The sequence below is a fragment of the Chamaea fasciata genome, unplaced genomic scaffold (genome assembly GCF_029207755.1).
Source record: "Chamaea fasciata isolate MVZ Bird 193981 ecotype frontalis unplaced genomic scaffold, bChaFas1.0.hap1 SCAF_10, whole genome shotgun sequence".
Lineage (NCBI taxonomy): Eukaryota > Metazoa > Chordata > Aves > Passeriformes > Sylviidae > Chamaea > Chamaea fasciata.
Genome location: NW_027094095.1, coordinates 13,011,399 through 13,037,969, shown reverse-complemented (window position 1 = coordinate 13,037,969; position 26,571 = coordinate 13,011,399).

The window sequence follows — 26,571 nt, the reverse complement described above, 5'->3', positions numbered from 1 at the left end:
AATTTTATACAATGTTTAAACTAGAAATGGTTGGAAATTTCATGTAACAACATAGGTAATGCAGATTTTACAAACAAAGCTTTTTAAGGGATGTTTAATTTTTTGAGTTGCTTTTTCAGATGGTGAAAGTCAAAATTAATTCAAGTCTTTAAAACATGCCTGACCCAAATCTGAATTTCTTATTTATTATCTGAATTAAACTGTTATTTCAAAACATTCGAATAAAGGACATAACTGTACTGCTCTCTAGGGACATTGCTTTGATTCTTTATCATCCTAAATAGGTCTCCCAGCTGGCTTATAATTCCCATAACTTATATAATGTTTGTGAGATCTGGAACTGCAGTACTACTGCGGAGGTAATGGTGCAATATTAATTTATTAATTTAAAAATGGATTTAATAAAACTAAATTATTTCTGGTCGTTTTTGCAAGAGAAAAAAAATCTTCTTTCTCTTTTAAGAATATCACAAAAGTAACACTGAATAATCAAAGTATGGTGCGCTCTGAGTGCAAACCTTTACTGTGTGTTTAATCATGTTGACAATGTCAGGATTTTATATTTATTTTGAAAAATATGCTGGCCCTTTCTAACATTTCTAACATCAATTCTAACATTGTAACCAAACTCATACTTTATGTAAAAAAGCCTGCAAAAAGGTGCTGAAACATTTATTTCTGGGTAAAAATACTTTTGTGATAAAAAATATCCTTACAGAGAGAAAAGTGGCTCTTTCCAGTTTTCATACTGCAAGCTGACTATACAGTAGATAAAAAGAAAGTTTTTATGTAGGACCCAACAGAAAACAAACATACACTTGCATTTCAAGGGTTGATGGGGTGTTTCAGTGCCTTTTTGTGCCATTGGCAATGCTTACCCTGAGATGAGCTCAGTGGGTTGAGGCATGGCAGTAATAATGCCAGGGTGGTGAGTTCGGTCCCCACATGGGCCATTCACTTAAGGTTGGTGTTGCTGATCCTTGTGGGTCCCTTCCAAATCAGACTATCCTGTGATTCCTCTGACTTGCTCAGTTTAGTGTTCAATGCTTTCTGACAGAACTGGTTTCTGTGCTGCTCTCCCTTTTCTGAACTTTTCAAGCTAAGAAAATAGCTGCTAAAAGATGCCAGCGCTTGGCCTAATTTTGTGTGGTTGACATATGTTACTGATGAACCTGTTTGAACAGCTTTCCATAGACATTTAATCAGATAAAGAAAAATGAACTGTCACAACCACATAAAAATTCAAAATCTGTGAAGAACTAAGATTTTTTTTTCCAAAGACCTGCTCCAAATCAAACAAATTAATGAAAAGATTTCTTGTTGTTTTTATATGCTGAAGTTTTGACAGTAGAAACTCAAGTAGGAGCACATCATGAATGTTTCTCAATTCCTCATTATATCACTGAACAATATTTTAAACAAGGAGAGTTATTCTGAAGTATGTTAAACCCCAAGAATGCTGACCTACCTCCCAGACATACCTACTCCTCCAGCTCCTCCAGCTCCTGATGAAGATGGTGTGCAGATACATGTAGCAGCAGATGGTGTGCAGTTCAAGTAATTGCAAGCTTGGATTTCATTTTCTAGAAGCAGGAGACTAGAAGACCATTTGTTTGTGGTTTAGTGGATTCAACTTCAAATAAATATAGAACTACACCTTTCAAATGTACAATTTTCACTGACTAACCATAGCTAAATGTAAAGGACAACTTCTTTTTTTCAAGTTTAATATTTAGCAACCAATAATTTAATGCCTAAAACGTTTTACTAACTAGAAATAAAACTCCATGCTTGAAAACTTAAAACTCTAATCTTGAAGGACTTCAAGGTCCACTGGGGTGCTCAAACGAACTTTCCAAATAATAAAAGTAGATTTGAAGATTTTTTGGGGGTAACACCTCCCCAAAACAAAACCCATAAAAACCCTATAATTCTTCAAACAAACAAACAAAACCTCACTTATAAAAGTGGCATTTGTCATAGTTATGACTAAACCTTGGTTGTAGTTGTCATTAAGACCAAGACATAGTGCCTTTATCTATGCTGGAATTATGACTTTGTATAGCATTGTCACATATTATGAAATTAAGTTAGCTGAAAATTCATCTCACAGCAGTGTTCTACGAAGTCATGTCCTTATTATAATAATCTTTGGAAAATGAAAAATGTAGAGTTTGGAAAGGATGGAGTAATCAAAGTATTCTAAGGGGAAACCTGGCCAAGAATGTGAATGGGTGGTTGATCTTCATCTATCTCTTGGGAAACCCACACAAAATTATGACGTGAGAAAGTAACAACAATCTACTAAAAATGGTCCACAGAGGAAAGCATTAATCATGGTGGTGTAGAACTGAAGAGTGTAACAAATATTTGAATTCAAAAAGTTAGGGAATGGTCTAATAAAGGAATTAAAGTGGAGTTTAATACCAGCAGTCCTGACATGTTTTTCTTTGTACTTGTCCTCCTGAAATGGAATTCCAATTCCATTTTTGTTCTGTCATTGTTACTGCAACACAGGAAAGGGAATTTTAAATGCTATCTTAAAATAGTGTTTTGCATTAGAAGACTTACTAGAACATCTACTTTAGATACGTGAACTTCTCATAAAAACAAGTGATAAATGCCCAGCAGACAACAGATTTATTTGTAATAAAACCAACACATTAAAATGGTTGTGTGAAGCCCAGCATGCATATGGCTGCTGTCTGTACAACCATCTATAAAAATGTGTTGTTAGCACGATGAACTGTGAAACAGAACTACATTTAAAAACAAACTAGGCAACACCAATCAGTGTTGCTGCTAATAAAATGACACTGTTCTTCTCTGGTTTCTACAAACTCAATTTGATAAAAATGAATGATTGGAAGTGCTTTATATAGTCAAAGTGTGTTGCAATCATACTGTCTTAAGAATTAAATAGCATGAAGAAATAGATTTGAATGGGATGGGTTCATTTTGCAGAGAAGGGGGTTGTGCGCGGGCTGCAGCGTAACACGGAAAAGGGTGTGATGACACAGGTGTGTAAGTGCAGATTGTCAAACACTTTGCTAATTACTTTGTTGAAATATTAAGAGGGTGGGATAGCAACGAGATGGTATATATCATCCTGTGGGGATACCAGTGCATCATTAATTATTTTGAGCAATAATTATTGTTATTGTTAGCATTAATCATTGTTAGCAATAATAAATTGCATTTATCTGTCTACAAAAACAACAGATCAGACTTTCCACAGGAGAACATTGGAAGCAGCTGAGGAAAAGCATATTGTAGTTGGCAGAGCTGAAAATTTGATCATGTTTTGGCAAAGTCAAAATTATTAAAGATTTGTGGAAAAGGTTATCAAATGTCATGTTACAGTGTGAAACTCTCCAATGTGCATAAGCTCGTTAGAGAGATGATTCTCTGTCCTCTGAATTTAAAATCATAAAAACACCACTCTTTAATTTACAACAGGAATATTAGCTTAGGTGTCAGAAAAAAAATGAGTAGAAAACTCAATTAAGAGTACCTTAATGGGAAAAAAATCACTACACCAGGGTACCTTTTATGGTTTTGTCCAATCATTCACAATTGGAGATAAGGTCAGACAAAACCTTGTTCTGTGTGTAGCTGATAATGTCTTGTTTCATGCACTAAGGGATGAGTTCTGCAAGGAATATCCCTTGTAGTTGTACATTTCTGTGATAGCAAAAGTGCTGAGCAGAGTATCTCCTGAATACTGCAAACCTTCAACTGTCTTTGTGGTATATTTATACTCCAGTGGTTTCTGTGCAATATTACTGCACTTTTTTAGAGATGCTAGATGGGTTCGAAGTACAGTGGTCTCCAGTTTGCTGGAATTATCAGCAACAGGAAAACATATGGCAATAAAAATAATTCAAAGGTTTCCCATTGTTGTATTTTAAACCATACCTGAGCAGTTTGCTTATAAAATCAGGGGCAGACAGGAGTAACAAATTCCATATAGACTTCAGGATATGTCAGCTTTCTTCTGGATTTAGGATATAATTTTTTTGCAGGGCTTTTAACTATTCCTAACTAGATTGTGGCAAAATTTTGGCTTTGTATAAAAGTGTTCAGCCAGATCCTAACAGGATGAAAATTTAGTATACAAGAGTATCCTGGAACGTGGACATCTTTCCAGCCTGTCAAGATCACTAAACAAACTCATTCTCACTTTGTCTGAAATAAATCTCATTCAGTTTGTTCTTTGAACACAGCTCAGAATGGCAATGGATGACTGATGAGCTCTCAGGGGACATTCAGTCGAGAGTCTGGAGTACTGATGAGTGCAGAAAGATCATCTGAGATGCAAACTTGCACATAGCTGAATCAAATGTAAGAGTAAGAATTATGTTCAGAGTGTGGGAAAAGTCATGGAAGTGTGACTGAGGGGGATGTCATGATGGAGAAAAGCCTTTTTTTTTTTTGTTTCGCCTGTTTCAGTGAAAAGCTATGATGGTCGAGTTGAACTTCATGCCCTTCCTGTACTGAGGTTTGTTGTTTTTCTTCTCAGCAATTGCATCATTGTGTCTCAAACCAGAGAGCATCCTGAAGAAAAAGATGTGATAACATTTGCAACTCTTCGTGTAAACCCATAGAATTGTGCAAGGTGGGATTACTTGAGAAGGAGGGAAAGAGAAGAGTTCACCGAGGAGCAGGACACAGGGAAAAATAACTCAGGAAATGCTCGATTAATCTCTCAACCCACATGCTGCTGTCTCTTGAGTCATGTTTCTCTTTTTTCTTTGTGTCTTCTTTATATGTAACTAATCTGCAGTCAGCTCCTCTGCTTGGACCATTTATCCTGGTCAGCAGCCAAAAGAGCTCCGAGCACCCGCTCTCTAATATCCCGAGTAATGTTTTCACAGTTGGATAAACTATGCTGTATGAAAACCTTCTTCATACCTTTCACAAACACTTGCTATTTTATGCCTTGATCAGGTACTGCTTGTTCCTTCACTCTGTCCTGGATGCCTGTGGCTTATAAGTTATGCAGACATTTACCAGCACATAGCAAAGAGCACTATTGATAAAACCTGTCTTGGAAAGTGAGGGAAATGTAGACCAAGTGTCAAAGGCTAAGAGGAATTTATCTAAAAGTTTCTATTCTGAAATTAGTTTAGATTAATTTTTTAAGGCACAAATATAAGTCTCGTTTTTTCCTCAGGGTGCTTGTTTTACTTCCACAAAGACTGACAGTTTTCATTTGAAAACACAAAAAATCCCTACTACTGTCAGTCTTGAGCAGAGTGAAAAAATGAAATCCATATATCCTCATGACAGGAAACACAGAACAGCTACTATGTTGAGAAAGTATGTGTTAACCATGTTTCCAGCTGAAATAGCTCCTCCTGGCCTTTATTAGTGGAGAAGATGGAAGCATTTCTTAAAAGACAAAATGCATTCGAGGCCCTGTTGTGCTTTACTTTATCATACTGTGACCTTACACCACTCCTGGCACACTGGCTGGGTCACGGCTGTGCTGCACCACCACAGGATTACCAGTCCATTTATATCTGTGTCTCAAACATGGCCAGCAACAGAGCGTTTGAGAAATGCCATCAAATCTGCCATCCTTGCACTTTTCAAGTGATTGTTCATGGGAAATTGTTGCTTATAGAACAAGGCTAAGAAAAGTCTCAGCCCAAACCAAGTGTGTCAGAACCACCAAATTTTCTGAACAACTGCCTCTTATTTGAATTTTAAGTTATTGTTTTCAGTTACAAGCACAGTTCACATCATTTAAAAACATGATTACCTAGATAAATCATATATAATTAGTCACAACTCGGAAACTTATGGAATGTGCTACCAAAATTATAGTAATTTTAAATGAAGATTCTTGCAGAAGATTTTACCACTAGAACAGGGTATGGTGTTTATATAAGCAGATACACTAATAAATATCCCTCTGATGACCCAGCAAAAATTCAGCACTATGTAAGGAATAATAGTGACAGGGAGGTATAACACATACTCCTAAAACAAGGCCCACTAGCAGTAGTCTCTAATCTTAGCTGGCACAGACATACAAACCCCAGTGCATCCAAGCTGAATCCAGAGGCAGTGGAGCCTGGTACAGTTTGTAGCACTGAGGAGTCACCTCTAGACCTCTAGAGCAGCTTAGAGAAAAATTGTCAATATGGGCAAGGACATAGATGGTTTTGGCTCAAGCTGGCCAGACCTGGCTCACAAACTTGCATTAATTTAAGACTCTTGCCTACTCAAACATTCTTCAAAACAAAGTCAGTCAGGTACTACCAAGTTTTTTTAAACTACCTATTTTTTAATTCTCTCTGAAACACCAACCTGTTTATTTAAAATAATAGAATTCATAGAAAGTGATCTTAAAAGGTTTAATAGCAACACAGGAATATGTTTTATCCAAAATAACTGCTTGGAGACTTTATACGGTTAAGATTACAGAAACAAGCTGTAATTGCTGAGATCCACATGATAGCATAGGCATGTTTTTGTGGCTGGGACATAACTGCAGATTTCAATTTGAAAAAGCTATGTATGGTGTTTTGGGGTTTTAGAAAAGACAAATTATAAAACGGCAGGTATTATATGTCCATCCAAATCTTTTTATATATTGGTAAGCTCTTTCATTCAGGATTGGCAATACAATAACAGAAAGGAAAAAATACAACGGAATTTGTACATGCTGCACAAAAGAAGGGAACAGAGCCAGTGCTTTTTGTTGTTTCTGTATATCTATGGATGACATTCAATGACAATTTCTGATTGCATTCATCACAGGATGAATGAGGCATGATTCTTTCCATGCTCATGGAAGAAGAATCCTTCTCTTCAAAAACTGGTTTATGTTAAAGTTTTCTATTGTAACTTGTGTTACTGCTATATTACTTATGTTCTGTTCTCTGAATCTTTTAGTTAGTTTTAGAGATTTAAAGAGGTTTTGAGACTCAGAGGCTGTGGCATCCTCATAAATATGGTCCTAAACTGAGGTCTGAAATCAGGTGTGTCAATGCAGAGAGGCACTGGGGATATTAAGTGTAGCTGCTGAAACCCTTGGGTCCCTTTCTTCTTCTCACCTTTGCCTGGAGAATCTATTCCAGCTGCAGATAAGGCCAAACACATGCTTCTGCACACTGCCCTTCGTCCTAGCACACAGGACAGAAAGAGCAGAGCAAATGCTCTACAGGATCCATATGAGAAACATTTTCTCTAGTTTGAAACACTTCATCATGAGCAGGGAGCAGATGTTACTCAACTGACATGAGCTTGATACAAAAGGGCCACTTAGAACAATCAGCACTAATGGAAGAAATGGCAATGAGGTCATGTTTAAAAGATAAATGCCAGTGTCTTGAGCTGCCTGCGCTGTCATAACAGCAGAGATATTACCTCAGGCTGACATCCAATTATCTGACTTGCTTTTTAGGTAGGTTCTTGAGTTTTGCCACGGCTACATAGCCAGCAATGACCAGATCACTGTGGCCCTGCTTCTGCCTACCTCTCGTCTGGAGTGTTCTTCTTAGATAACTTCCAGCAACAGAAAAATGGTAGCACAGATGTAAGTAGGAACACACCATACTGAAAAATTTTATTTTGTGTAAACAGACCTGTAGTCAGTAAAAGATTCATTCTGACTCTGCTCCTGCAGGCAATAGCTGGAATAAAAATACTAATTTTTGCGCAAGATAATGTTGGTGCATAAAAATAGATCATTCTGGAGAAAAGTGTGATTTGGAAATGGCTCTGTCCTTCCAAATGACCTGGACAAGGAATGAAAGGAATACCCTGCACTGAAAAATAATAGACTTAAATAATCTTTTCCTAATTTCCTGAATACTGTGGTTGGACAGGGACTGATATGGTTGCAGTGAGACAGGCCTTCAGGATAAACCTGCTGCAGTTCCTCTGCCCCATGCAGCAAATGTGCTACAAAATTGATGTTGCTCGGACAATCAACCTCCCCAAGCAAATCTTTCTCTTGTTTTTCCACAAAACTGGGTGTTTGTTTTTTACTACAGTTTCATGTAAGGGTAACACTTGTTTCAGCTGTCAGGGTAACATTTCTTTCATGGCATTCTCATAGCAGTAGCAGTAGATGTATAAATAGGGTTCCTTTAAAATAATGTAGGATTAATGGCCAGCAGTTTCTCAGCCTGAAATACTTGTGTTGGTGGAACATCTGTGCCGAGTACAATGTTTCTAACGTGTACATTACCACTGTGCAGCAGTATAGTGTGGCCTCATGAAGAATTATTTGGAAAGCTTGTTCACCAAGTATATCACCCTGAGTGAGGTCCTTTGTTGAAAAATGCTTCCAGCTACCATAAGAGTATTCAAATAGCATAAAATTCTTATATGTGTCAGGGACTTATCTGGAACACATCCATGAATGGCTGGAAACAGTGAACAGTCTATTACCAGTGTCGAATATCAAGGATCCAACTTCAAGTAAATGTTCTTTCTATATAGAGGAGATTCCAAGTTTATATTAGAGTTAAATATTAAAAAAAAAAAAAAGTTGATCCCAATACCTTTATTGGGGTGTTAAATATACTTGATAGCATCAGAAAAATTGTGTATCACATACTGTGGAATAAAGAGAATAATGAGCTAGTATTTTTCTGACTCAAAATAAGAAACCAGATTCCAGGGCAGATTACGACTTCTAAAAGGAGGTTCACTGTGAATGGAAGAAAAGGAACCACGCCAGAGCAGGGCTCCCAGGAGAACTGCAGCTGAGTCAAGTTTCTTTTTTCTGGAGACGGTAGAGTTAAGAGGGTGAACAGAGTAGCACAAGATCTGATCACCTTTCCACATTAACACATTTCACTATGCACGAATTTTCCTCTGACCCAGGGTTTAGTTTGAGCTAATTACCCAAATTATCCTTCTTGTACGCTCCACTTCAGTGCAAGACAGAAGGAATCTATAAATGCTAGATGGGATATTCATTGTTTTAATAAAAGTTTCAAGTAGAGATAAAAGTTCTGTTTGCTTTGGAAAGTAGCCATAGACAAAGTTTATTTGCTACTTCAGTGCCAAGCTGAACTGCAAATAAAGACAGCAATTCTCTTTACCCTGACCACAAAGCACATGAACCTTTAAGCCAGCTAAAGGAAGCCCCTGTTTGTGAAAATTAATGGGAACATTTCAATTTATGCAGTCTTTGTGCATGCTTTCTTGTGTTTAATATGGTTCTCCTCTAGGATTTTAGAAATATTTCAGTATCACGAAACTGCAACTCTCTCTATGTGTAAAGGCTGGAACGTGGCTAACAGCGGGTGACCAAGGCGTCACCAGCTCTGACATACGGTTCTTTACAGTCCAGACTATAACTGCCACTGCCAGCATTTCCATCCCCCCATGGACTTACTGGCACAGGCCCACTGTGCTCCTGTACCTCAGTGAGTGCAGGTTTGAGAGATGAGTAAGTCAGAGGTAGGAAATGGGGTGGTTTTTTAGTGTGTTGATAACTTACAAACATTCTTTTCTATCTCTGCGATGAAAAGGACAGTGATACAGCCTAGCTTGTCTCTTCTCAGGCAGCTTTATTCTTCTATGCATGATTTTAATGTTCTGTGAAAAATACTTGGTGCATCCCTTTCCCTATTTAATTAGTTTGATTCTGAAAATCTTTTATTTCCCTTAATGAATGCTTTTATGAATCTTTCTTCAGATTCATTTTCCAAGAAAGGTTCTTACTCATACGCTTCCAGTGTTGATAACAGCATGGTCTTTGTAAATGTAACATCCAGGCTTTGGCTTGCAAACAATCTACTTTTGTCAAAAGTGTAAACCTACATACAAATACATCATTCACTGTGTTTTATAACAATGATAAAGGTAGAAAATGTTTAACACAAACACATAATGTTTGTCTTGTATAACATTTATCTGATGGTTAGGACTTTTCTTCTGACACTTCTATGTCACTTCTAGAAATAGCAGTATCTTCCAGAATAATTTAACTTTAGGGAAAAGTGATGTATTTTATTTATAAATAAATTCTACTTTCACATGCAAATTCTAAGTGAGAGTACAGATAAGCATAAGGAAAAAGTTTGTCTGCTAGTACACCTCTCCTGGTTTTCCATTACAGCTATGCTAAAAAATTATGCCGAGACTGTAGATATCTTTCCAGTTTCTACCCAATTATTGGAAACAAGATATTTTCTTGCTTAAGGGTCCTTAAAGCAAGGTACAATAAAGGAAAAGTGAAAGTGTAGCTTCCCAGGGCCTTTCACATGGCACAGGCCATGCTCGCCGTGATGTGGGAATGGTCCTTCGATAGAAGATTTTTCATGAGCAATGCTTCATTCTCCACTGCAGAGAAAGAGGTTTCAGAGCATATTTCAGTGGTGTGACATTCCTTTTCAAACTCCTTTCTTCTGCACACAGAGTATGGCCACACAATACCTGCCTGCAAAACCCTACAATACAAAAGTCAGTAATAGGACAAGAAGAATTTCAAATTAGTATTTGTCAAAATATGATATTACTCTTATGCTGACATTGGGAAACGTACTGAGGAATGTTATGTGCTTGATAAGACAAATGTATCAATCTTCTTAAATAATTCACAAATTGGCAAGTATGTAATCTAGAATTTTACCACCTAAAATCCACCTGAAATGTGCTTTGCTTTGTAGTATCTGCTCTGTGGCTGGAATTTTTTACCTTGAGTCCCAACCCTACTCACACTGACTTCAGTGGTATAGATCATATCTCAATGTAAGAAGTCAGTTCCTGATTGTGAAGCAGTTTTATCTGGTATATTATTCCAGACTTTTAAGATTTCCTTTCCTAAATATTAAGACAAGCTTTAACTCTAGAAAGGATCAATAAACCAGCAGACTGAAAGAGTTTATAGATGAATGACTGACTACTATTTCAACCTGTTCTTTCCTTCGTCATCCTGCCCTACTCCCCAATAATTTCATTTGTCAAGAGATGAGTTTGAAAAGGCATATTATTTTTCAATAACACTGAACCCTTTAACAAAATTGAAACAGAACCATTCCTGGTCTCATGAGCACTTTGTCTTTCTACAAACTGGTGTTTTCCAACAAAAAAAAGGTTTTTTGCAAAGGTTTCTGCATGCCCACCAGGTGTGAAGTGCAACTTCTTCTCCATTGGCTAAAAATGTTGATTCAACAAAGTCAACTGTAGCTGTAGCAAAGACTCTGTTAAAGACTAAAGTTGAAATTACTTGTACTTTATATTGCATTTTATGATTCATATTTTAATTCTTTATCAGCTGTTATATTTTCTGGAGTATGCCACTAGACTTTTATTTAATGTTTCAAACAAACGATATGGGCTTCTGTTTCTTCATATTAAATAAGAAATATTTTGATAGTCCTTCCTGTCTTTCTGAGTGTGAGGTTGTGCAGTTGCAAGAAAAGTCAGAAAAGGTTTAATTCATAACATTTGTGGATTTTTCTTCATAGAATTTTGCAGATGTTCCTTTTTGGTGTGGCTTTTTTATTTGGCTTTGCCTCTGCTTTGTTCTCATGTTTCAAATTTCAGTCTGAAGTAATAAATGACTGTGGTACACAGAGAATTTGCAGATGGATCATGATTTCCATACCGTTTTGGAAAAGTCATATTGCATTCAGCTTCTGACAAAACGCTTTAAAAATACAAAGATCATTAAGACTTTATTGGCACACGTTCCACAAAAGCTGAAGTGAAAAATATAAACTGCTGAAAACAAGATAAATTAGCACTTTCAAAGAGTTGGTAACACTGAAAACGGCTGGCGAATTACTAAAGTAAAAAGCTGTGATGGGCAGATTGCCTCAAAAGGCTGTAGTATATTGAAACACTCTGTGCCATCGTGCTTCTCTTTGTTCCAAGCGCTTCCCAGGTCGTCCAAAGTGAGACGTTCAGCGGCAGTCGGTACCGGGGACTGCCAGATTCTCTGGCCCCCTCTGCAGGCCCGCAGAGCCCGCGGAGTCCCGCGCCGTTTGAGCGGGGCAGAGCGGGGGAAGAGCCGCCCCAGGCTCCAGACACACCTACACCCCGTGTCACTGAGCCCTGGAGCCTATGAGCTGCTGGCTGGGGGGAGGGAATGGCCCTGCAGAGCTCCAGCCGAGGGCAGCAGCTGAGACACCCTGTGGTCCCTGCCGAGGCTGTATAATCCTGCGGTCAGCAGTGTCCAGGGCCCGCACCGTCTCCTCTGAGCTCGGCTGCACCAGCTGAACCAAGACAAGATGACTGGCATGGTGAGAGGATGGGGGCAAAATACTAAATGCAGCAGGGTACCATCCACTCCTGGTTTGATTTCAGACCTACAGACACCTACAGATGTAAGCTCCCTTCAATATTCTTTAAATAAATCTGACTTTCTCTCAAAGGCCTACAAAAGATCTCATTATCTCTCTTCCTCACACACACGAGCGCACTGCTTCTTTTTTCCTTCTCTTCCAGGAAACAATTTAAAGAGATTTCTAGGTTTTGGAATGAACAGGACTCACACAGATGATGAGATAATACTAGCACAACATTAGATTTTGTAAAAGAGAAAAAATTTTGACTGCATTTTGAGTTCTAAAAAGAATAATTTTTATGTTAAAGATCAAAAATACGTTGAAAAGTTAAAAGCGCTACATGACAGTGTCAGTTACTGAGCTGTTGATTTTTTTCCTGCAGAAAGTCAACCCCATAGGAGTGTGTTGTAGAATTACAAAGATGTACAGAGTAGGTGTTTTTTTAAATAATTCTCGTTTGCTTTTTTTTTTTCCTCTTGGAGAAATTTTGCCTTGCCACAGGTTCTTACCAAGATCCCTGCTCTTTTTCCAGAAAACGGACTGTGTTGACTAATATTAACAAGCACCCCTTTATACCTTTCGTTCAGAGAGCACAAGGATCCTTTTGAGCTCTGTAGTGAAGGTTTCTTCCTGAAATGTACACACTGAGCTTAGCTCTGCCCTGGCTGTGCAGCACTGCATCCCCATCGAGTGAGCACAGAGGGGTTACATGGGGATAACTGAAGCTGACCTCCTGACTGCCATTATAATAAACAAAGAAGAATTTTTTTGCTTCCTTTATAAAGGTTCATTTTTATCGAGTCTTTCTAAAAGCTACACTTTGGGACCTCAATTCATTTTCTGAGCATCCAGGCAGAGAATCCTAACAGCAATTTGTTGATATAAAGCAATGATCTCTCAGACATTCTGATGTAACCCAGCAACAAATCACTTTTCCCTCAGTGATGTGGAAATGGGACTGCAACAGAGTCCAGGAAAGTTGATAGCACTCACACAACTTCATGTGTACCCTGTGAGCTGGCTCTGGGCTCTCACCAGGAACTATAGATATTTCCTGTTTGGTGAAATTTTCTTGAGCCAGCAAGTGAGTGAGGAAATTTGAAAAAAGAACTTCAGGCAAAATGCATCCCTTAAAGATATAAGTTGGGTTGTTTTTTTTTTTTTTTTTTCCCCTATTTTTTTTTTCCTGAAAAAGACAGTTCTGACTGATATTTTACAGTACATTTTCTGTAAATACCTATAAATTCCTATATCTTCACCAGCACACACAGCTGTGTATGAAAGTGTGCGCACACATGCACTCATTGGGAGACAGGTCATGTAAGACAGGACCTGCTCACCTGCACCAAGGATGGTTATTTTGTCAGTGGCTTTGTGCCCCAGAACAACTCCTGAAATAATTGTTGCCTTTCATCTTGCACAACAGGAGGTGTTATATTTCAAAATGCTTTTTTTAACCCAAATCATACTCTGTCATGCTTGCTTTTCTTTCTCTTCCCCTCCTCCTTCAATCTTAAACTACTGAATAGTTCCAGCTTTCAGTGGTTTCAGTTCATGATTTATTAAAGTTATTGCTATTTCCTGAATATCTCTAGATTCCTTTCAGTGGAAAATTCTGACAAGTCCTTCCAAAGACAGCTGGAAGCTACTTAAACCTGCTCCATTAAAATCCAGCTGCAAGTAAAATGCATAATTTCTCACTGCAAACAGGTACCTTTCTCTGCTGGAAAGAGATGGTCACATACTGCAGCCATGTAATCAAGCACTAGTAAGAAAATATATCTTTTATTTATTTTTGCTTTTCCCATGCACATATAGAATTGTGTGCTCTGTGGGTCTTAAATGCCCTCATGGGAGGGCAAGCTAGTATCAAAGCAACTATTCCTATGCAAAGGAATAACTCGAGAACTGTAGTAGTTCCAAAATGTGCAACACTTTGGTAAGGTCAGCAATGTATTAGGAACTACACAGGCAGAATGGAAACCTTGAGATAACAAAAAAAGTTAAAAATGTTAATTCAACATGTATTGATTAAGCAGATATTTGCCTTGCTATGATGCTTTATGAGTTTTTTTTTCACTTTAAGAAAAGATTTCTTAATTCTCTCTCTACTTCATTATTTATCAGCTTTGTTAAAGGGCCTGTCAGGGAGGAACTGTCTTCAGGTAACTCCTGAGAACTCCTGAGAGCCTCACAGAAAAGAAAAATGAAGTCCCCTGGATAGCCTGTGCTCAAGTGGCAAACATTTTGTGTAGAAACTGCCAAAAGAGATGGTACCAGAGGAACCAAATGAATAAAGGCAATGATGGATAGCTGAGAGGGAAATTTTCATGGCCCTGAAAGTATGATGAAATCTCAACTAGATGGAAGATAGGCAGAGCTTCTGAGGAAGAAGACATAAGAGAAACAAACTTCACTTAGAGAGGTCCTGTGTTCCATGGCATGTGTTAATGACTGTCTTAGACCTTGGCATGTCTTTTCCGATACTAAAGAGGGTTTCATCGAAACCTGCTTATAGCTGATACTCAGGATATGAAAAGAAAGCCCATACAGTGGCAAAAGAGTTAGGTCTTTCATTGTGAGTTGCATCTGAGAGTGTGTAAGACCTTGCTCTTTGGAGTTTGTTGTTTTAATGAAGACCACTTCACTAAATTTTTAATGATGGACTTCCTTGAGTTAATTTTCTTTTTTGACATGAACACTTAGAACTCACATGCCTTTTTTAGTATTGCAGACTGTCTAACATTTGGGATTCTACAAACATTTGCTACCTGGAACTGTGCAAGTTCCTCAGACAGCTTTCCAGACCCACACAGACAAAAGTCCCATTGAAATGAATGGCTCTATTCATTTGCAAAAAGGAGGGAAAGGAGCAAGCATAATTTTAAAGGACTCTCAGTGCATTTATATAGCTCCTGCAGAAGTCACCAGCTTTAGTTCTAGAACAAGTCTTTCTATTCTCATTGTTACATTGCTTTGACCATTTCTTAATTGCTCCTTTGGACTTCTTCATGCTCCTGCTTGGGATCGTTTTTAAGTGTCTCCCTTACTAAAACACAGCCAGCACATGGCAGGAACAGTGAAGAACAGATCCAGGTTTCTAAACTCCTACATACATGAGGAATTTTAGTAACATGGAATAATTCCAGAGAAGTAAATGGGATTTACTATGCAAGTAAAATTACCTACATGTATGTTTGTAGGATTGGACCCAAGACATTCATTATAAATTGTAAGGTTTTATATTTTTTTGCTTCTTGTAGGCTTTGAATTTTTAGCCAGAAAGGGTGATTTGGCACCTCTGGAACCACAGCAACTAAAATAAGGAAGAAATATGGGCAACAGCCCTGTTGTTCTAACCTACTAATTATAGGTGGTGGCAAAAAATTCTAGCATTGTTGCTAGCATTCCTCAATTTCAACCAAGTGAAACTTCATCTTTTTTGCAAACTGAGGTTTTGTTGTAAATATAGTGACATTTCATACCTTTGAATAAATAGGAACCCTATACACATCCTACTGGAATGTTATCCACTAACCAAAAGAGTATACACATTTCCAGTTCCTTGTTTCCATTTTCACAAAGTGAGGGATAAACAAAAGGAGATTTTTCTTTTTGTAAGAACATAAATCTGACTATAACTAAAGAATTAGGTCTTTTGCTTTGACATAGATCCATATTCATCACAGAAGCCAAAGGATACATCCCAGTTAAGTATATTCAAATCTGGCTGGTGTGAAGAGTTTCTGCAGACTTAGTCTTATTGCTTTCTTTAGTTTCCTGTGCTGTTGCTTCATCCTCATCATCTCCTTGACAACTCTTGCCTTCCCCCAGCTGGACTTTTCCAGTCTAAGGTGTTGCTGCCAAAATCGTCATCATAATCTATTCTAAATGCTTTTCCTTTCAGCATCTTGAACCCATTTATTGACTTCTCACCTACTCAGCACATTATTCTCCTTGTTTTTTACCTTAAAGATGCTGCACAAAATAGAAATTGCTTTGGCCTATACCCTCTTTTTCTTCCATTTGCTTTTCTGCTCCTTAATATCTCTCATTACATCTCCTTTTGCCTACCTATACCTATCCTAACTTTGTTGCTTACCACCACTGTCTCTTGGAAACAATGAAATTCAGAGGGAAGAAAACATAATTTCTTTGCTGGCAGTTGCCTCTATTATTTATGGATTCAATTCTTTTTTTACATCTTCTTATGGAAAGCTAATGTTTTCACTCTTCACCCTCTAGCAATTGAACTTCCCATTTTTTGTCTGGCCAGCAGGAAGTCAGCTGTAGGATATTTGGGACCTTTGCTTTAATGTTCTGAGTAGCTGTGTGTATTTACAATACCACAGAGATGTCGCAGAAGTATAGGCAGTGAATTGTGAGCTGACAGATTAAAGAGAAACAGCAGAGCTAAAATGCAGCGAGTGATCATCTTGATCTCATTTCCGAGAGCCTGGCCTGCCTTCCTCGCAAATCGACGTGGATCAAGCAGATGTCCAGTCAGATGAGTACAGAGATGCTGGGGATGCTGGCTGGGGGACAGTCACTCTGGACTTGTACCCTCAGTTCTAGCCCCAAATGATCTTGAAGGCTCATTTGGACTCTGTCACTGCTCATTGCCCCTGCTCCCCGAGTCCACCCTTCTGGCTGATGGGCAACTTGTGTTTAATCAGTTGAGTTTTGGGGGAGAGTGCAACCCCCTGCGTGGTTTTCTTCGTAGGCAGAATTGGGTGTGACCACAAGATTGATACAGTACCTCGCAGACCTGTCGCTTCTGTCAGTGTTTCACCGTTTAGTCTTAGATTTCAAGGACAGAAGTTAATTCTTCGTGTACACTAATTACAGCAAACCAGTTTCATTTAGCTTGTTGAGCCAACTTGACAAGATGGAAAATACATATAGCAAAGTTTAGCCTTTAGTTTTCCTTGTTGGAACAACTCCAAGTTCCTTTATTTTTAAATAATAATTAGCAGCAGGGCCATAGCTTGTACTGAGACACAGTTTCCAGACACAAAAAGTAGATAAATTCTGGGAAATTTGGACCTTGGGTAACACTGTTCTGGTGGCTAAAATCCTCTAGCAGAGGGTAACAGGGACTGACCACTGAATATTGCTCTCTTCAGCCCAAAAAAGCTGCCCTACCAGCATACTCACATAGGGACCTCCTGTCTTGGAATGCTTCTGCAAGTGTAGAGAAGCCATGTGGGACTGTTCATCAGAGCACAAATACCTCAATTCAAAGAGATATTTGCTGATCTGTTTAAATAAGTCAGCAAATTACTTCCTTTTTTACAAGCATGAACACTTCAGTGTAAAACCATGTAAAGCACCTTAATTTTGTCAAGATGGCAATTTTCAGCAAACTTCATTTGTATTATCAATGTTATCAATATCATCACTTATTATCAATATAGCTAGATGACAAATGACCAAATAATGTGACGTCACATACAGGTCATTGTTGTTTTTCTGATGAAGACTTAAGTGTTTCTAGGCTTTATTTAGTATGGGGTGTAAGGATTCCTGCTAACTTCTTCAGAACATACAGGATTAAATCCATGAATAATAGACACAGTTCCTTCAGTGAGGCAAAGGCTTTACCCATATTTGGCAATGAAATTTAAAACTGGCAGACTAAATAAAATTTTCTTTTTTTTCAAAGGCTTTCTTTCATTTATAGAATGTATACTTTCATTGCAGTTTAATTATCATTTCAGAGAAAGGGTGTTACACTGATGCTAGGTATTTTGAAGAAGAATATTTAAAATATGCTAATGGAGTATTGATTTAACTGTCTCAGTGTGTGTGCAACATACTCTTCAATACTATAAAAACAATTTTTACAGGATTTTTGGATCATATATTTTTCATGTGTATTAACATGATCCCTTTAATGAGTTCATTAAGAAGGCTGGAGAAGGAAAATAATCAAATCGTGCATACAAAGTATGAATTGCTTGACTTTGTGCTTCCTCTCTTGAAAACAGTTCTTTTCTAGTCTACATTACAGTTCTTACTTAGAGACTTACCCATTTTAAAAAGTCTTTTTCTCTTTCCTTTCTTTTACTTTCTTTCTATAAGTATCTTAAAAACACAGCTACCAAATATGGCCACATTTGTAGAATGTATTTTATATTTGAGCAGATCATCTAAGCAGCAAAGAATGGGAGACTGCTTTGCAAAGTCTGTTTCCACTCAATGATTCCAGCTTCTAGTTCTACAAAGCCTTCTGGGAATACGTTTTCCTGGTCTGCATTCCAGTAGCTTTTTATTTCCTGTAGCTGTGTCAAAAGCAGTAATAGTAAGTCTAAAGAATGGAACAGGTTACTTTATAATATATGTACCATATGGTTTTGCAGCCTTCTTTCTTCATTTGTTTGGAAATGATTGCAGAGGATAATAGTGACTCTGTTCACTAATTGCTGTCCCATGTGCCATACTCATATATTTGAACTGGGCTGTCAATGAAGAATTTATGTTTTCTTTTTGTATTTTCTCTTAGATAGTATTATGATCAGAGGAAGTTAATTGTCATTTTTTTGAGAAACCGCAATATCTTCTGGATCATCACAAAATCCATACACCATACATACACTCTTCTTTACTTACTGTTTATATTCAAGTCTGCTTTTCTAGAAATGTCACTTTTTACGCTCACCTATCTCTTAGCATCATGTGGTGCTCTGGCATCGCCAAATTGACAGTGAGAAGATGGTATTTTACAGAAGCTGCAAATTATCTTAATCAAAACTGCAACACCAGAGCTGCAGACCATAGTGGGATAACATTCTTTATGATATATTTCCAACCACAATCTTTATGGCCTCAGATATCATTTATTAAAAGAACCCAGTGTTAATCAATGTGGTCTTTCACAAGAGTGTTGCTCATCTTTAATTTAAAAGCTACACAAATAATATTTAGTTGCAAAATAAATTATAAATTTTACTGTACAGTTATAAAATCTTGTTGTATCAATTTTTTTAAAAAGCATTATTAGAAGTAATTTAAATGCTGATATGAGAGGCTCCCTTGATATTGAAGTACTGCTTACACTTGAGCTTTAACAATTGTTTTATTTATTAATTCTTTTGGTTACAAGCTTACACAGGTTGTACGGCAATGTAATACATAGTTTTGATGTTGCATATTGCATAAAAGTTCAGTGTTCTCTCTACATTCAGTGATTTTTATTTCTGGTTCCTTTTTCCTATCATTATACAAATTGCGCTAGGGGATTAGTGCTGGCAGAAAGTTGTGTGCATTTCTGAGCTTTTGGCTTCACCTGGCTAATTCATCTGAGCCACAGCTGAGACTGGGGGGAAATCAGTGGGAAAAGAGGGCTTTTGGCATTTTTCCAGTCTTGAATGGCAAGACAGTAGAAGGGACATCCCCTCACAACTGTTAAAAACAGCAGAAAGAAGTAAGAGCAGTAAAAGAGACAACACACAGAGCTTTTTGTCCAGTGGAGTATAAACGATGAACAAGGTGAAAGGGACAGGGTGAAACAGAAGACACTGAACAGCTAAAGGCGTTGTCTGGAATAGTCTTGTACTTACTGATATATTTAGTTTATAAGTCAACAGTGCTGAAAGAAGAAATCAGGGATGTTGATGGAGAAGGACAGAAAGGGCAAAGGAATCCTGACCAAACAAGCTTGTCTTTTAACTTCAACAGACATTCTGGATAATATAGCATTGGGATGGACTCCTGAAATAAAATGAAATGGGGCTTTTATAAGTTGCCTTTAATTCTGACTCTTTTGAAAGAAACTCACAACTACTGAAGTGTAACGACTCCTGAGAAGAACAAGGCTGCCTTGTGGGGCCAGCACACCATTAATCAGCCAGGGTGAGAAATGCAGGTGGTGGGTGACTGGTGGGATAAGGTGAAGGGATTCCTTGGCTGCACAGACTCCTGCCGGTGGTCTTACTTGCAGCCTAGCACAGATTTCCTACGTGTAACTGCAAAATGGTAAAGCAAATTTTCCACTTAAACTTTCGGAAGACCTTAATCTTGTAAACCAAAGAAAAACCTTCTTATTCCAGCATAGGCCAGCCATGAGGCTGTGAGAGTCACAGAGCTGCTGGTTTGTCAGAGAGAACTCAAGGCTGTCTTATACTGTAACACCAATAATTCTGTTTATGTCTATAGCGTTGCTAAAATGTGTCAAGTGTAAAACCAACATCTTGAAGCACTCAAATTTGGATAAACAGCCAAGGCAGAAAAGGAATAGAAGGAAAAAGACAGCTATTTAATTTTACATTGAGCTTTTTGACACTATCTAATTACAGTTTGCTGTTTTAAAATTAGTGATTTTCAATTAAATACTTTAAGAAACATTTAGATGGTCTCACTCATAATTTTTTTTCATTTTGATGTTTAATTCTCACTTCTCTGAAATTCCATATGCCTGAGGACTTGAAATTAGTGTGTTCTTTTCCAGTTTCTTCTTGCTTACCACTGTACTTATTTCTCAAATTTCCTGTCCTTTCTTCCTTTCAAGAAGAAGGACAAAAGGAGGAGGGAAATACTTGCCTGGCAGCTGTAGACTTGAAGAAGCAAATTACCCAGGGTCTAGTGATGGCACAAATGAATCAAGTCATCAGATGAGAAGAAGAGAAAACAGTAGCCAAAATATCAAAATAAAGGCCATAGGGAGCAGCTACAGAAGGATAATGTGGGATTTGCTGAGCTACATTATCAACTCTTTACTTGTTGTTCTTTGCACTCCTTAACAAAGAGTGAGCTATAAAGTACCTTTAATCCACAGCACTCTGGGGCACTGAATTTCACTAGTGAACAGACTTCGTGATTCTGATTTGATCCTAAAACCTTGTTTGATGCTCCTTGTATCTTGTACTAGGACAGACTGAGAATGTAAATTTCTTACTCACCTTTTCCATGTAACTATTAATTTAATGAGTATTTAGCTTAATTTTATTGCTTACTTTAATCCTTTCCATTTTCTTCTTTTCGGGGTGTAGTTCTAATTATTTTCTTGTACAGAGACAGTCCAGTGTCAGCATCCTTGCTGTCCTCTATAGCTTTGTCTGTGCCTGTTTATTCTGTGATGAGGAACTAGAACTGCATGCTAATCAATTCATATGGACCTTCTTGATTAAATGCTGTGATTATAATGCTTCTGTTTCATTCGCAGTACCTCTCTTAATACCTAAGATTGTAATTGCTATTTCTGTATAGCACTAAGCTCAGAACTGATTAGGAAAAGAGGCACTGTCATTTCTGCTATCCCTTTCATTGCTATAAACCACCAGAACAGGGAACTAGCATATTCCACATCTACTGATCCTACTACCCAACCCATCTCTGCACGAGCTGTCATTAATCCATTTGATGCTTTGTAACCTCCACTGGTTGCAGTAACAGCCATGATGGCGAAGTTGAGGATTCTGCTACTTGGTGAAGCCTGTCTCAACCCAATCCAGGAATTCTGTGTGAATCAGAGGTGTCTAAAGTTGATCTTCTGGGTCTAGGTTTATCCTTGAGATATGTTCTTAAGTACCGTCCTCACAAAGAATCCAGAAAGGCTGCAGAACATGTGGCCAGGACATCTGGCAGCACTTTTGTGAACCAATCTGAGTTAAAAAACAGGACCACAACTCAGTGGTGCTTGGCAGCTCTGCAGAAGGCCTTTCTGGAGCATGCGGAATTAGAAGAAAAAGTTCAAGGAGTCCTAGGAGTGGCCAAACTCTTTTATTAACTGCAATCTACCCTTAACTGAGGAAAAACCTCCAACTCCACCTGAGTGTAGAAACACTTGTTTCAAGACTCTCCTGCTTGTTTCACTAAAAGCTTTGCTTTATCTCTGCCCTGAAAAGGAATGGATTTCAAAGGCTCTGTCTATTTCCTGAAATTTTGCTTTGTCCAGAAAAGGAGGCTTCTTTTGAGGATATAGTCCTTTAAGGCTTTGCTTTTTGTTACTACAAGAAGAAATCTGTGTTTGTTCTGACTCCATCTGACAACTATTTTTCATTATTAGTCCAAAGAAAAAAGAGAAAGAAGGATTTGTCACTATCTAGGCAAGACAGTTTGAGGAATAAATCCAGATGTTGGCATAACATGAGGGTCTAAGTAAGAATAGAGCATCACAATACAAAGTAAATAACAGTTTATCCTTCTGCAGTTTGAATAAGTGAAAAAAAATCTAGGCTCAGATGGTAATTTCCAACTGGTCTTCTAAAATCTCTGTTGAGAAAACTGAGAGGGTAACAGAAGGTAACGGAGAGGTATTGTTCTATTTTAGAGTATCTGCACAAATAATTAATAGTATCTCTTGATAACTGATGCAAGTAAAGAGATCCAGTGTCTGCCACTCTGCCCTGACAAACATAATACAGTGGTTGTACTAAAACAAGTCCCTGGCTCAAGGTAGGATCCTTTCCGTTAATATGTTCAGCCTAACTTCTTCCTAACAGGGAAATTGAGGATTCCCTAGGGTAAGCTGTAGACAGCCTGCTGTTACTTTACGCCAGCCATTATTCTCATTGCTTAGTCCACCCACTGCAAAAGACATTTGGGAGCTTGGACTGAAGGGGAAAGAGAAGATTCAAGACAGAATACATACCTCATTACTGAAAGGGTTCAAGTTGATCCCGGGTACAGCAGCCCTAAGCTGCTGCTGTCTGTTCTCCCACTCAGCTGTGCTGAATAAGAGCTTGGCAGGGCTGAGCTTGAAGCCCAGCTTCTGAACAGTGAGCATAATTACCTCTGTTTAAAACATGTTTGCAAAAGGGAAGACCAGTGCTCAATAATGACCTAATCTGGCAATTACTTAGATATTCAACATATGGCATTTCTATTTTTAGTTGCCAGGGTATGTCTGAAATGTATTTTCTATGTCATTTTGTGGTAGGAAGGAGAGCATATTCATAGCCCAAGTATCCATGTCTCCTTATCCACTCACATACAGAACCTCTGACTAAGATTTCATGTGTAAATTTGCAATTTCAATCAAGTCATTTCAGTTGAAGAACCCATGTGCACTTGTACATATCTGTGCTAGAGACATTTCAGTATTGTTTCTTTAGCATCTCTAGTATGAGTGCATTTTGCAGAGTGTGCAGTTGAGTAGCTATCCTACAGGTTTTAAAATACTAATTCAACATGTTATTTTTTAATGCAGAATTTCACAGGTTTTGTTTTCATATGTTGCTCTTCCCCTTGTCTGCTGATCTCAATTTTGTTTTGGTGTGGTTTGGGGTGGTTTTTGTGGTTGACAAAGTATTTCATACTAAGGTTCAAGATAAAATGGAGACAATGTCTGTGGTTTGATAGGGTAGCTCATTGGAATTAATGTGGTTGAACAGTGTTTCTGTTCGCAGCAAAAATGGTAAAGAATTGCTTTGAAAAATAATGCTTGTATTTAAACTTTTATTTTCTCCAGAAGGCCTGACTGGAACTTATCAGCTTTAATACCATTTGGAGCAGTGAGCAGAGGGATGATGCAGGTCCTCTCTTCCCACTGCCATGATTATCCCAGTGCTGGGAGCCCCCTGTGCCTGCCCCAGCAGTGCTCCCAGCATGGGCACTGCAGCCAGATCACAGCAGAGAGGGAAGTGCAGCTCCCAGGCTCTCTCAAAGCTACCCTCACTGACAGACTGTCTTCTGGGAACTCTTGCCAGCTGGCACAGGCTGGTACTGCGCACAGGTTGCACTAGTGTGTCCAAAACTGAGAAGAACAGGAAAAGAAGGAGCACAGCCAGCTCCCTGATGGTCTCCTCTTTCTGCTTCAGTGAAGCAGATAATGTAACACTCAGTGCTTGTGTCAGACACAGTCTGAAAGGATGGCTCCTGGTGCTGCTGCTGTTTCATTCCTGTCCCTCTCAATAATAGCAGACAGAGACCATGATCCCAAGAGGGACAGAGTCCCATGGAGTGCTGTGGAGAAGCTGATAAGCCCCATCTAAGTTTTCACATGAAGGTAAGAGTTAGCTGTTGGCTTCACAGGAAATAAAGTGCTGTTACTACATCAGCACTAGCTAAAGGTAACGTGCTGAAAACCTGTCAGACCCATTGGTCAGATGTCAAATGCCAGAGGTCTTGTTTAAAACAGGAGTTCAAATGAATTCAGAGGGATTCTAACTGCTCTTCAACCAAAATTTAATAACTAAATACCAGACTGATAGCATATCATACTTCCTTATGGTTCAGAAGCAAAGGGAGTTCAGCCTAAAATTCGTTTGCAGACATCTGTAAAACACATTGCTGTGGAATGACAATAGAGGTGATCCTCAACTTGAAGTGGGCACTTGTTCTTTATTATGAGATACAGATACAGTGACACAAAGCATTGCTTTTCAAGTAAAGTGTGCTCAGTAGAGTGTACAAACACAATATAACTTCATGCCAGACATTGATTTTCTGTTGCTGATGAACATCTGTTTGATGTACACAGACATCTTGTGATTAGGCTCTGCTCAGTAGCTAGACCAGCAAATGACAGGGGTGGAGCAGGGGAGGATGAACAGGCTTTCTTTCTGCAAGCAATAAACAAACCATAAATGTGTTTATTTCCATAAAGAGTGGAAATAAAGATTCAGTGTTCAACAGGTATTTGCTTTCAGCACGCTTTTTCATTGGAGCTGGCTTTACTTTTTATTGACAGTCATCTATAACCCAGTGTTTGTTCTGGCAGAAAAGAGAGTTTCGTCTGCTGAATTTAAAGATATAATGAATAAGGGAACAACGTGTATATTAATTTATTTTATGCATGAATGACAAACAAACTGACTTACTAAATTAATTATCCAAAGCACTACAGAATAAAAATGCTATAAGCTATTGTTCTTAAGAAATGTTACATCTCACCAGGGTTTAAAATCCTCTAATTCTTGTGGGCTGTAATTTCCAGTTGCAGAAATTTCTCCGTCAGCTCTGTACGTCATTGCAATAAAATCCAGTTGGGGCCAGATGTGACCATGATCCCAGTTTCTTTTCCTGAGTGACGAGTACCAGTGCTGCTGAATGAACTGGACATGGGCTCCATTCTCCACATCCAAACCAAAGTATCTCAATAACTGCAATGGCCAAAGGAAGTGTCTGCTCTGGCCTGGCAGCCAATTTATACATCTCATATTTGCAAAGACATGTTAACTAGCTTATTTTCCCTTTGAGTTTGTTTACTATGTATTTTGGAAAGAGGACACAAAATCTCCAGTTAAGGCACTGGTTAGAAAATTAGGCAGTGGGGGTTCAGTTCAGAGATCTGTTAAAGATTCCTAACCACAGCTTATAGGTTCATCAACCTTCTCAGTAACATAACTGAGAAACTTTTGCTAACCTCTTTTCTGCCTGGGGCTTTTTTGCCACTTGAGAGGATGTTATATTCTCTAAAGCCACAAGGGAGCCTTTCCTTTACATCTTGCAAGTCATGCTGAGGGGACTGGGAGTACAACCACTGGTGGGGCTGAGATTGGTTGCTGCAGTCAGAGGGAGGCACCTTTTGTGTAGCTGAGAGTTTTTTCTTTCTCAGTGCCAACTCAAAGAAGCATGTGGCGGTAGCTCATGGCAGGTATGTTGCTCTCTGCTAGGGCACAGGCAAGCCTGTCACTGTTAATTGTCCATTTTCATCCAAATATGTTGCAGGCATTCAGCCTAGCTAAACATGATGAAAGTAATGCTGGGTTTTCACTTGAGGAAGGAAACAGTTCCCTACAAAGACTGCAAGGAAAAGGAAATAGTGACTCTATGGGAACAGGAATCATGTGACTTTGTTACAAAAAAGAAGATCCTCTGTTTCTTTGAACTAGTGTTCAAATATGCATTTCGCTTTTTGATGATTCGACCCAGTCCCACAAAAATGTGTGTGTAGCCTTTTCTGCTTCTCAAATTTGCTTTGTGTTATGGGTTGTTTCCTCATAGTGTAACTAGCATGTACAAAACACTTTCAACATTACAGGGAATGAGACCTACAACTAAATTTACTGAGTTTTCCATTATAAGTTCCTATTACCAGTACAGATTTTAGCTTTAATATAGTTCTGTGAACTGTATAGAGATTATTTATGAAAAGTATCAACAAAGTTCTGAATGGTACAGTTTCTGGTAATGATGTTAGGTATTTAAGTGATGCTATTGGTGATTAAAATTCATCACTTTTCTTAATTCAGTTTCTTATTTGATATCTTCTGCATACATCAAGGTAATGAGAATTTAATAAAAGTGCAATAGTTGCTTATATATTAGTCCACTGGCAGGAACTGTGAGGTGCCTCATGGAAAAAATGTACTCATCAACTGTGGAAACTAAAGCTTCTTTTTTTTTGCTGATGGCTGCAAAACTG